Source organism: Mus pahari, unplaced genomic scaffold, assembly GCF_900095145.1.
Source record: "Mus pahari unplaced genomic scaffold, PAHARI_EIJ_v1.1 scaffold_5406_1, whole genome shotgun sequence".
Classification (NCBI taxonomy): Eukaryota; Metazoa; Chordata; class Mammalia; order Rodentia; family Muridae; genus Mus; species Mus pahari.
In genome coordinates, this window is record NW_018392442.1 from 64,017 (window position 1) to 77,469 (window position 13,453).

At 36.1% G+C, this 13,453-nt stretch overlaps 1 non-coding gene across 1 annotated transcript; it reads right to left on the bottom strand.

The window, feature by feature from the left end:
• Nucleotides 1–11,178: 11,178 nt before the first annotated feature.
• On the bottom strand, nt 11,179–11,285 carry LOC115063323. The gene has a single exon (XR_003843175.1). It is a non-coding gene; the product is annotated as a U6 spliceosomal RNA (small nuclear RNA).
• Between the last annotated feature and the right edge of the window lie 2,168 nt (nt 11,286–13,453).

A 13,453-nucleotide genomic window follows, 5' to 3' on the forward strand; every position in this document is an offset into this window, starting at 1 on the left:
TCTCTCTCTCTCTCTCTCTCTCTCTCTCTCTCTCTCTCTTTCTCGCTCTCTCTCTTCTATTCATATTTTGCTTACATTTGGTCTTTTCATGGTGTCCTAAATTTCCTGGAAGTTTTGAGCTTGATACTTTTTACACATGGCCTTTCCTTTGACAAATGTACCAATTTGTTCTGTCATATTATACTCCTGAGATTCTCTCTCTTCTTATAGTCTGTTGTTGATACATAGCTCTGTAGTTCCTCTTCTTTTTCCTAGGTTTTCCATCTTCAGGGTTTCCCCTATTTATGTTTTATTTACTGCTTCTTTTTCTATTTTTGTGTCTTAGACAGTTTTATTCATTTTTTCATCATTTTCCAGTATTTTTAAGGGATTTATTTGTTTCCTCTTTTAAGGTCTCTAACATTTTCATATGCTCTGGTGGAAGATCATAGTCTTGCCATTCCGGTGTGTTAGGATGTCCAGGGCTTGCTGTAGTAGGTTTGGATTATGCCAGCTTGTACTAGCTTGTTGATTGTGTTCTTGTGGTTTCCTTCAGCCATCTGGTTGTTTCTGGTGTTGGCTGCTCTGGGAGTCCCTGGGAGTAGTAAACCTCTGGGAATTGCTGTCCTTGACACCAGTGTGCCTCCAAAAATGTAATTAGAGCTCTGGGCTGGAGTGTGAGTAAAAGATCCTCATTTGCATATAGCTGTGTGGAATGGGAGTAATATGGAGGTCCAAAAGGACAAGTCAGTGGTCACAGCTGCTGGGCTTGCTGAGGTTCCAGCAGGCAGGAGCTTAGGGTTTCAGTGTCTCATGTGGGTGTTTAGGTTGGGAACAGGCCCCCCAGGAGGCTGGCAGAAATGTGGGCTGGGGAGTCCTAACGGTAATTTTAACTTTGATTCCTATTATTTATAGGAAGCTTGCCAAAATATCTGTTTCTTGGTATCTTTAGTATCTCTTACTTTATCTATAGTAGCTGCTCTATCTCTATTAAATGATACCTTTATGTTTTGAGCAACCCTGTTTTTCCTGTTAAACTTTGATTTTTCTAGTGGTTTTCCAGACCAGTCTTTCCTTAATGGTCAAGAAACAAATTGCTCATGCTTTCCTTTTTTTGGTCCCTGAGCAAATATCCTTAGTCAGTATTCCAACATTAAGGAATTGCCTCAAGTATCTTTGAATAACCTACATTCATGAGCCTTATGCCTGTTCCTTCCATATCTTCTACACTACCAATTTCTCTACCACTTGAATCTGATATTGCTCTGTTTAGAGATGTAGTTAATCTTTGTAAAATGTCTTTGAAGGGTTCATATAAACCCTGGGTAATATTTATAAATGACATCATCTGTACTTTTAATTCATAATATAGACCTTTATGTAGTAATTTATCTTGGACAAAATCAAGATCTCTAGTACTATTTTATTGCCCTACAATTGAAGACTCAATTTTCAATCCTGTTAATACCTACAGGTGATGGTCAAGCTCTAAGATTGGTGTCATCAAATATCTTTAGTTGTTTGGAATTATACAAATTTATGAGGCCTGGTAATTAAGCAACTGTTTTACATATAGTGAATGTAAGCTATAGGCTGTTACTGTTTCCTTAAATCTTGTTAAGGTTTGTGCCTTTATAGGGTGCCACCTAAATTCTTAATTGTTCTGCAGATTTGTCTAATCTCCATCTAATTCCATTGTCATGGATGGAAGAATATTTTTTAAACAGATAAAGACTGCCATTTTGCAGTCTTGTTCCAAGGTGTTGCTATAAGCTTTAGATTGGATTCATGTGACATTTTTTCATGATTTAATTAATTGTCTAAATTTTGTTCTATAGTTTGTAACTTAGCAAGATTTTTTTCAGACCTTTTCTTATCTAAGTCTCCTTTCTTCTCTCTTCATAAAAGAATATATAAATTTGTAGTTATAATTGAAAAACAATTATTTGTGTGCTGATAAGTGAAATAAAATCGTACAGGGTCTAGATGCAATGTATCACTGTGTTTTATATTTTTTTAACACAGAAAGCACTTCTCTTTTTAATCTATAACTCTCTGCTTAAGTTCTTCACAAGTATCTTAGCAAATCTGTTGACTTTCAGCTTTTCTGACATTTGCACATGTCTATAGTTGGCATATGCCAAGTCTTTCTGTCAGACAGCTAGCATATCCCAAAGACTGATGACTCCAACAGTCTAGGGTCACTCCTTCTCTCTGCCTGGCTTGGAAAAGTCTCAGGTGTAGGCTTCTCTAGAACAGAACTTATTGAGTTGTGATTTTACCATGGGCCACCCACCCTTTCTAGTATCCTCTCCAACCCTTCTTAGGAACTGTGCTATCTTTGGGAGAAGCCACATCTATTGTCCCCAGAGGTTCTGGTAGAAGAGCCAATTTTTCTACTTAGCAGGGGCTTTTTAAAAAGAGCCAACTTTCACAATGCAAATGTGGAGATTTCTGTTCATTTTCCTGTCTTTGGCTAGGAAATTTTCTTCACCTTGAGTTCTCAGGCTCTAAGCCTAGATTCTAAGAGCCAGTACACTGAACACTATTTGAAACAATGAGTTACAGAAACCACACCCCTGTGCCACCTAATGACTTGGCAGCTTATTAAGTATTAAAAATGCCTAGGCCATAAGCTAGTCTCATTTTCAAACAAGCTAGTAACTTAGCATGCATTTATACTTTTCTACATCTGCCACATTGCTAGTTATCAAAGCGATCCTCCCCTACATATGTGGCTGGAAGCATGGGTTGCTCCATGTGTACACTTTGGTTGGTGATTTAGTCCCTAGGAGCTCTAGGGGTGTTGGTTGGTTGATATTGTTATTCTTGCTATGGGGTTGCAAACCCTATTAGCTCCTTCAGTCCCTTCTCTAACTCCACCATTGGGGACCCTGTGCTCAGTTCAATGGTTGGCTTTGAGCATCTGCCTCTCTATGTCTCAGTCACTGGCAGAGCCTCTCAGGAGACAGCCATATCAGGCTCCTGTCAACTTTTTGGCATCCACAATAGTGTCTGGCTTTGGTGACTGTATATGACATGGATTCCCCAGTGGGGCAGTCTCTGGATGGCCTTTCCTTCAGTCTCTGCTCAATGGTTTGTCTCCAATTTTCTGCCATGAGTATTTTGTTTTCCCTTCTAAGAAGGACTGAAGAATCAGACTTTGGTCTTCCTTCTTCTTGGACTTCACAAGGTCTGTGAATTGTACCTTGGGTATTCTAAGATTTTGAGCTAATATCCACTTATCAGTGAGTATATACCATGTGTGTTCTTTTGTGATTGGGTTACCTTGCTTAGGAAGATATTTTCCAGTTCTGTCTATGTACCTAAGAATTTCAGAAATTCATTGTTTTTAATAATTGAGTACAATTTCATAGTGTAAATGTACCACATTTTCTATATCCATTTCTCTGTTGAAGAACATTTGAGTTCTTACCATCATCTGGCTATTATGAACATTTCTGCTATGAACATAGTGGTGCATGTGTTCTTAATATATGTTGGAGCATCTTTTGGGAATAACCCTAGGAGTGGTATATAGTAAATTATGTTGATGAATTGTCATATATTGAACGAACCCTGCATCCCTGGGATGAGGCCTACTTGATCATGATGGATGAATGTTTTGATGTGTTCTTTGATTCAGTTTGCAAGAATTTTATTGAGTATTTTTGCATTGATATTCATAAGGTAAATTGGTTTGAAGTTCTACTTCTTTGTTAAGGCTTTGTGCAGTTTAGGTATAAGTATATTGCTGATTCATAGAATAAATTGAGTAGTGTTCCTTCTGTTTCAATTTTGAGGAATAGTTTGAAAAGTATTGGTATTAGGAATTCTTTGAATGTCTGATAGAATTCTGCACTATTTGCTTCTTTTTTTCTAGTGCTTTTAGGTGTGCTGTCAAGCTGCTGGGGTATACTCTCCCCAGTTTCTTTTTGGAGGCACTTAGAGTTATGTGTTTTTCTCTTAGCACACAATTATTGTGTCCCATAAGTTTGGGAATAATGTGCCTTTATTTTCATTAAATTATAAAAATTCTAATTTCTTTGTTTCCTCTTTGACCAAGTTATCACTGAGGAGAGAATTATTTAGCTTCCACGTGTATGTGGGATACCCATTGTTTTTATTGCTATTGAAGTCTAGCCTTAGTCTCTGGTGGTCAGAAGATACCATAAAATGCAGAGAATAAGGTGTATTCTTTTGCTTCAGGATGAAATATTTCATAGATATCTGCTAAATTCATTTGGTTCATGTACTGGCTAATTTTGTGTTAACTTGACACAAGCTGGAGTTATCACAGAGAAAGGAGCTTCAGTTGGGGAAATGCCTCCATGAGATCCAGCTGTGGGGCATTTTCTCAATTAGTGACCAAGGGCGGAGGGCCCCTTGTGGGTGGGACCATCTCTGGGCTGGTAGTCTTGGGTTCTATAAGAGAGCAGGCTGAGCAAGCCAGGGGAGGCAAGCAAGTAAAGAACATCCCTCCATGGCCTCTGCATCAGCTCCTGCTTTCTGACCTGCTCGAGTTCCAGTCCTGCATCCTTTGGTGATCAACAGCAGTATGGAAATGTAAGCCAAATAAACCCTTTCCTCCCCAACTTGCTTCTTGGTCATGATGTTTGTACAGGAATAGAAACCCTGACTAAGACAGTTCATAACTTCTGTTAATCTTATTGTGTCTGTGTTTAGCTTCTATTTCCATGATATGTACATTGATGAAAGTGGAGTATTTATGTCTCCCACTATTATTGTGTGATGTGCATTGTGTACTTTGAGCTTTAATAAAGTTTCATTTATGAATGTAGATGACCCTGCATTTGGAGCATAGATGTTCAAAATTGAGAGGTCATCTTAGTAGATTTTTTCCTTTAATATTTATGAAGTATCCTTCATTATCTTTTTGATAACTTTGGTTGAATGTTGATTTTATTTTATATTAGAAGGGCTATACCAGCTTGCTTCTTGGGACCATTTGTATGGAAAATTGTTTTCCAGCCTTTTCCTCTGAGGTAGTGACTTTGTCACAGAGCTGTGTTTCCTGTATGCAGCAGCAAAATGCAGGGTCCTGTTTAAGCATCCAGTCTGTTAGTATATGTCTTTTTATTGGGAAATGAGTCCTTTAAGATTAAGAGATATTAAGAAAAGGTGATTGTTGCTTCCTGTTATGTTTGTTGTTAGAGGTGAAATTATGTTTGTGTGTAGCTATCTTTTTGGGGCTTGATGAAAGGAGATTACTTTTAGCTTTTTCTAGGGTACAGTTTCCCTCCTCATGATGGAGATTTCCATTTATAATCCTTAGCATGGCTGGATATGTGGAAAGATATTGTGTAAATTGGTTTTTGTCATGGATATCTTGGTTTCTCCATCTAAGACAATTGAGCGTTTTGCTGACTATCGTAGCCTGGGCTGGCAATTGTGTTCTCTTAGGGTCTGTGTGAAATCTGCCCAGGATTTTCTGGCTTTTATGTTCTCTAGTGAGAAGTCTAGTGTAATTCTGATAGATCTGCCTTTATATGTTACTTACTGCTTCCAATATAATATCTTTGTTCTGTGAATTGGTGTTTTAATTATTATGTGATGGGAGAAATTTATTTTCTAGTTCAATCTCTTTGGACTTCTGTAGGCTTCTTGTATGTTCATGGACATCGCTTTCTTTATGTTAGGGAAGTTTTCTTCTTTAATTTTATTGAAGATACTTAGTAGTCCTTTAAATTGGGAATCTTCACTCTCTTCTATACCCTTTATCCTTAGGTTTGGTCTTCTCATTGTGTCCTGGATTTCCTGGATGTTTTGGGCTAGGAGATTTCTGAATTTTGCATTTTCTTTGACTGTTGTGTCAGCATTTTGTATGGTATCTTCTGCACGTGATAGTCTCTCTTCTATCTCTTATATTCTGTTGGTCATGCTTGCATCTATGACTCTTGATCTCTTTCCTAGGGTTTCTATTTCCAGGGTTGTCTCCTTTTGTGATTTTTTTACTGTTTCTATTTCCATTTTTAGATTCTGAATGGTTTTGTTCAATTCCTTCACCTGTTCGGTTGTCCTTTCCTGTAATCCTTTAAGGGACTTTTGTGATTACACATTGAAGGATTTTAGCTGTTTATCTGTATTCTTCTGTGTTTCATTAATGAAGTTATTTATGTCCTCTATCATCATCATCATAAGATGTGATTTTAAATCCTACAACTTGATTTTCTGGTGTGATGGTATCCAGGACTTGCTATGGTGGGAAAACTAGGTTCTGATGATGCCAAGTAGCCTTGGTTTCCATTGCTCATGTTCTTTGCTTGCCTCTTGCCATCTGGTTATGTCTAGTACTACCTACTCTTGATGCACAGAGCTCCTTGGTATCAAGCTGCCTCTGCTTTTTTTTTTTAATACTGGTGTGATCAAACTCCTGAGATACTGTTGTATCAGTTCTCCTGGGAGTCAAGCTTTCTGTGGGTGTTGCAGTTGTGGGTGGGGAACCACAGCCCTGGGTTTGCTCTTGGCACTGGTATAAGTTGGAAGGAAACCTGGGTTCTGGCTGGGGAGGGTTTTGTGTTTCGCTGGTTCCTATGGGGTTCCCAGTTATGCTGGGTGTTAGGGAAAATGTTGTGGCCTCAACTATGATCTTGAGTGTGTCAGAGCTTCAGTGCTCCTGGTTGTGTTTGATCTCCTGGGAGTTGAGCTTCCTCTGTCATTCTGTGATCCTGTGATCCTTAGATCCTGTGATTCTTTGACTCTGGCCATTTCATAGCACCTGTGATCCTGGGTGTGTTAGAACACCTGGGAGTCTATCTTCCTCTTAGTGTTTTGGGACTAGGTGCAGAGCCAGCATTCAAGATCTGCTCAGGGCACTAGCTCAGACTGGAAGTAACCCATGCTATTGACCAGGAGGGGTTTCCTGTTAGAGACCAGGTTGAGATAACTGAGATATCTCACAGTCCAGGCAGTTTTTACAGCATGCAGCTGGAAGCCATATCGTTCTTTGTCTGGAGCCCTTTCCCCTCTCCCCCCACGGCTGTTCCATGGGAATCAGCAAGATTCTGGCCCTAAGCAAACGTCATTGACTGAGGGAGTTTTCCTACATTCCGGAGCTGTCACCTTGGGCTGTTAGAAGACTCTGAGATAAGCCAGCCAATGTTCCAGAGCAGTGAAGCCAAGGACCTGAGATAAATCACTAAGAGTTTCAGACTTGCAATTAGCTCTCCCCATTTGTCCTTCACTATGTTTCTTTTGATCACTCCCCAACCAACCCTTCTCTGTATTGTATAAAACTTGAGCCTTTTCCCTTAGTAAAGGAGACTATGACAAGAATGCATGGTCTCCTTTTCTTCCTTCATCCCATTTCTCTCTAGGTTTGGAATCCCCCTCAAGGACCATGGAATGACTTGTCCAGCGGGTCCGGGTACAGTTTCCTGCATTCCTTGATTCCTGGGGACCTCATGTAGGGCCATAGTTTGTGGCCTCCTCACCTGTGATCCTTGGCATGTTAGACCACTTGAGAGTCACGCTTTCTCTGGGTGTGTAGGACTGAGTGCAGAGCCAGCACCCACAGTCTGTAGATGTGAAATATCTAATAGCACAGGTACAAGATAGAATCTCATGATTTTCATTTCCCTGAAAGATAATGATATGAATCGTTTCTTTAAGAATTTCTTATACATTTGAGTTTCCTATATTGAGAAATCTGTTTATATGTGTACCTCATTTTTTAATGTGATTATTAGTTTTTTGATGTTTATTTTTGTGAGCTGTTAAATATATTGGATATTAAGCATCTGTGTTACATAAAGCTAGTACACATATTTTTCCATTCTGTGTGCTGTCACTTTTTCTGAATGATGGTAGGATTTATTAATTTTGAACAGTGCCTATGCTATAGGTATTCTGTTCACAAAGTCTTCTGTGACAATGAGATGAAGACTGTTCTACACTTAACTTGAACCAAGTTTGGTTTATCTGGTTTTACACTGAAGTACTTAATCTAATCTGAGTTTCATGCAGGCTGATAAGTGTGGAGCCATTTACATTCTTCTACATGCAGCCATCTAGATTGGTAACCACCATTTGTTGACCACTCAATCATTTTGTCAGTGTTTGCTTCTGAAATCTTCATTAAAATTTAGGTAGCTCTGGGTGTATGGATTTATTTTGAGGTCTTCGCTTTGATTCCATTGATAATATATTTAATTTATGCCTAAAGCAAGTGGTTTTTATTACTATAACTTTTTAATACAACTTGAAATTGGGTGGAACTTGACCTGTGGCAGTTTGTTTGTTTGTTTGTTTGTTTTTGGATTGGTTGTTGGTTTGTTTTGTTTCTGTTTTTTTTCTAAAGTTCATATAGGGATTATTTTAGCGATCCCCATACATTTTTAATTTCCCTAAAAAATTGAGAATTGCCCTTTTTAGGTCTGTGTAGAATTGTGTTTGGAGTTTGATGGTGGCTGCTTTAAGTTACTTTTGGTAGAGTGGCCATGTCTACTATATTATTCATATAAATCTGTGAGTTTAAGAGAACATTCCTTCTTCTTCTTCTTCTTCTTCTTCTTCTTCTTCTTCTTCTTCTTCTTCTTCTTCTTCTTCTTCTTCTTCTTCTCCTTCTCCTTCTTCTTCTTCTTCTTCTTTCTGTTTTTTCAAGACAGGGTTTCTCTGTGTAGCCCTGGCTGTCCTGGCACTCACTTTGTAGACCAAGTTGGCCTCGAACTCAGAAATCCACCTGCCTCTGCCTCTCAAGTGCTGAGATTAAAGGTGTGTGCCACCACAACCAGCACATTCCATCTTCTTATAACTTATTGAATTTTTGTTTTACAAAGACTTGAAATTTTTATCATAGAATCCCTCTCCTTTTGGTTAGATTAAAGAAAAAATAATTTATATTATTTGAGGATCGAAGATAATGATTTGAGGATTGAAGATTGGATATTTTCCAGGATTCTTTCTCATTCCCTTTGACATTTATAGATAGCAGGACTACTAATTTTTGTCAATTTTGTTTCCAGATATTTTGTAGGAAGTGTTTATCAGGATTAGGAAAAAGTATAAAAAGAATGGAAATCTTTGTCTGGTTTCTGATTTTAGTGGAATAACATGATATTGCCTATCAACTTACACTAAACTGCCTTAAATGTGTTTATGTATGTCCCTTGTATACCTCTCCAAGGACATTTATCATGATGCATTTTGGATTTTGTAAGAGGCATTTTCTGCATTTAATAAGATAATTCTGGGGTTTCTGTCTTTCTTTTTGCATATGGTAGATTACAATTGGTGATTTGTTTATGTTAAGCCGTCCTTGTATATTAGGGATGAAGGTTACTTGGTCATTGTGGACAATCTTTTTGATGTGTTATTGGATTCAGATTACAAGCATCTTATTGAATTCTTTGCATTTTTACTCACAAAGGAAATTGTTCTGTAAATTTTGTTTTGACTGAACTTTTATGTGGTTTGGGTGTCATGGTTACTATGGCCTCATGAAATGAACTGGCCTCATGAAATGAACAGATCCTTCTGTTTCTGTTTACAGAATAACTTGAGGAGTATTTAACACTTGTTTGAAAGTCTGGAAAAATAATCTGCTAAAATCATCTAGCCTTGTGCTTTTCCTTATTTATTTGTTCATGATTTTTTTGTATGGACTTACTTTAGCATTATTTATGTATATATTCATTTGTAGGTGGAAAAAATTTATGAATGTTTCTATTTCAGTAACTATTAAAAGTTTATTTAAATTTCTTATCTGATCTTAGTTTAAATATGGAAAGTAGCATGAATGAAGAAAACCACCCATTTCTTTTATATTCTCCAAATTGGTGGCATCATATTTTTAAAATATGTCCTTATGATTCTCGAGATTTCCTTTGTGTATGTTGTTATGTTCACAATTTCATTGCTGGTTTTGTTAACTTGGATGTTCTCTCCCTAATTTTTAGTTAATTCAATAACAGTTTTCTGTATTATTGCTATTCTTGAAGAACAACCTCTGGCTTGACTGATTTCTTGTTGTCCTAGAGTTTTCACTTGTACTATTAAGTTGCTTGCATGAGATATCTTTACTTCTTTAAATGATTTTAGAATAGACATTTAGTGCAATGAAATTTCCACTTAGAAATAATTTCCTTGTGTCACATGAATTTGGATATGCTCTCTATTAATTTTTATTCAATTTTAGAATGTCCTTAATTTCCTTATTTCTACGTTGACTTATTTTTCATTCAGTAAAGAGTTGTTCAGTTTCCAAGAGTTTGTAACCTTTCTGTAGAGTCTGTTTTGTTGATATCCAGTTTTAAATGATGGTGGCATGAAAAGATGCAGGGAACCATGTCAACTTTCTACTCTCTATGGAGACTTGATTTCTATCTGAGTAAGTGTTCAATTTTGGTTAACATTTCATGAGACTCAGAGAAGATACATTCCCTTGTATTTGCGTTAAATATTCTGTAGACATTTATAGGTTCATTTGGTTCATAATTTCTGTGTTTAGTTTTTGTCCAGATTACCTGTCCTTTGGTGAGAGTTGTCCATTGAATGTTCCCGTATCCATGTATAAGAGTCAAATTGTAATTTATGCTGTAGTAATGTTTCCTTTACAAAATTGGATGCCCTTGCATTTGGTGTATACATGGTAAAACTTGAATTGTTACTTGATGGATTCTACATTTGATGAGTATATAGTTTCCTTCCCATTTTCTTTTGCCTAATTTTGGTTTGAAGTATGTTTTGTTAGATATTAGAATGGCTATACAAGATTCTTAGGTTTATTTGCTACAAGAATTTTTTTTTTTCAAATCCTTTACCTTGAGGTAATATCTGCAATTGGTGTTGGGGTATCTTTCTTGGATGCCTTAGGAATTCACTCAATTTATATTGAGATAATTGATATAAATGATGAATGTTATGTTTGTTTCTCTCTCTCTCATCTCTCTCTCTCTCTCTCTCTCTCTCTCTGTGTGTGTGTGTGTGTGTGTGTGTGTGTGTGTGTGTGTGTGTGTCTGTGAGTATATGTTTGCCTTCATTATTTTGACTTAACAGGTCTAGGATTATTTTTTTCCTGGCTTTTCAGGAACCTCCTTAAATTGTATTTTTGTTCCAGTAACATTTGTAGTGTTGGGTTTTCAGGGGGTATCCTGAATCTCCTTAATTTTTTTTTTTTGTACTAATACCACTTGATTTTATAGAAAACATCTTTTACATTTGACTTTATTGTGGAATATTAAAAATATAGAACACTTTATTAATTGGTAAGTCATTCAGTACAAGGCTCATGCTAACCTTCTTTATATCATTCCAATTTTAGTATATGTGCTGCTGAAGTGAGAAACTACTATACCTTCCTATAACACTGTACATGAAATACTCCACAATCAGATGGTGTTACTTGTGCTACTATATAAATGAGAAAATTCTACACATTTTGAACTTGCATAGATCAACATGCTTGCCTAATCTGATAAATGGGTTAATAACATTTCAGAATATCTAGTGGATGCCATATTTTGTATATTTCACTTACCTATGTTATCTCTTACATTAAAATTTTCTTCTTTCTTTTGAAGTTGCACCCATTACAGGGAAGGTATAAAGTCTTCTACATGTAGTTCTTGCATCTTTATGTTATCCTTACTCAATGGAACATGTTTTGTTATATATGCCAGTTCTGTAGTTAAAGACTATTTTTTTCAAAAAATCTTCTTTTTAAACCAAACTATACTGTGAGGACTCAAATACTGAATCCAGTAATGTACAGCTTGAACAAAAGGATGTGAATGGAGCACTGAAGAATTTCATTACAGGCATTCATTTTTTTTGTGATTTCAAATTGTGTTTATTCTGGTCACTATAAAATTACTTAAACATGCTTATTAGCAAATTCTTGTAGGATTACTAAGTAAAATGACATATACATATATTTCAGACTATAATTTAATCTTGAATCTTTTTCTAAAACCCATAATATTTTATTACCAATTTCAGTACATAAACTTCTTTGAACTACTGGTTATATAGATGCCCACACATATTTGAGGGTTCGCTTCTATTTATTGTTTGTTGATCTGTATTCAGTGAGGACACAGTGTAGTAGATGAACAGAAAAAAAGTAAGATGCAAGAATATTGTATTCACATCTTAAATTCTGCTTCTCTATGATACCATGGTAGGTTCAAATACCATTGAAGATACAAATGAAAACAAATGTTTGTTTTTTCCTTTAGGGGATTTCATACATATATACAGTGAAATATTTTCAGGAATCATTATGAATTCCATAGTCAGCAGCTTAATAATACACAGGAAACAAGAAGTCATTTTAGTTCAGTAAAATTCAGTATTCTTTATTGGTTCAAACCAATGGAAATCTGACCCTGAGTCATTTCTTTTAGGCATATTTAAACTTAACAAAATATTATTAAAACTGTCTTAGTGATATTAACACAGTCTCATGTAAAATAAAACATACATAAATCTCTTACAGATTTTAAAATATGGAACAGACATGACTATATTGAAACTCTTTTGAAGTACATAAGCCTCTTCTGTAAAGAAGGGGTCTCTAGATTAACTGAGAAAAACAAGTTACAGTAAGGATCTGGAGAAGTTAACAGTTTGAACACTGGCCACACACATAAAGAAAAGATAATCAGGCTTTTAAAGATGTCCACTTTTAGCATTTTTACAGGATAGAAGTTTATGCAGTTCCTTTGAAGGAACAACCCTGGGTGTTTAGTATTTCAGATTCCCTTAGTGTCTATTTACAAATTCAAATACCTTCGTGACTCTTACCAAAAATTATCATAGCCACGGAAAGTCTGCCAATCCATCATACTCATTTCCTCCAAAGCATATCCCACCCAAGTTTTAATTTTTATTTCAATTTCATATATGAGTATAATTTGTTTTGATCAAATCTACCCCTTTCCTCCACTCTCATTCTTCTCACATGTCATGTTATTTTCCTTTCCCAATTTCATGTGTTCTCTTCTTTTCCAATTTTCTGAGTTCATTTAGAACTGCCTATATGCCAATGAGTTCATTTATTGGAATATGAGTAACCACTTGGAGACCACATTCCCCACTAAAATAAAATGATTGTCCCTTCACAAGTGGCCATTGAGTATGAATAGCTAATTAGCAAGTGATAGAAATTATTATTCCTTCCTGATTCATGCTGGGATTTTGGTAATAACCGACTTAGTTCAATAAATGCTGACCATATATGCACAACTCTAAGACAATCCCCTTTAGCATGGTAAACCTATGGTTAGTTTTAAGTTACTTATTCTAAACCATAAAGGTGTTCTGTAAACTTATTTCTTCTTATAATAATGTTGAGAGAAATTGGATAACTATTAAATCTTTGAATTTCATTTTAATATTTATTTTTATTTATGTGTACATGAGTACGACTGTGTGTATCTCACATGCATGCTGTTGTTTCTGTAAAAAACAAAACAAAACAAAAACCCCTGTGGATTTATTTTCATATGGTGTT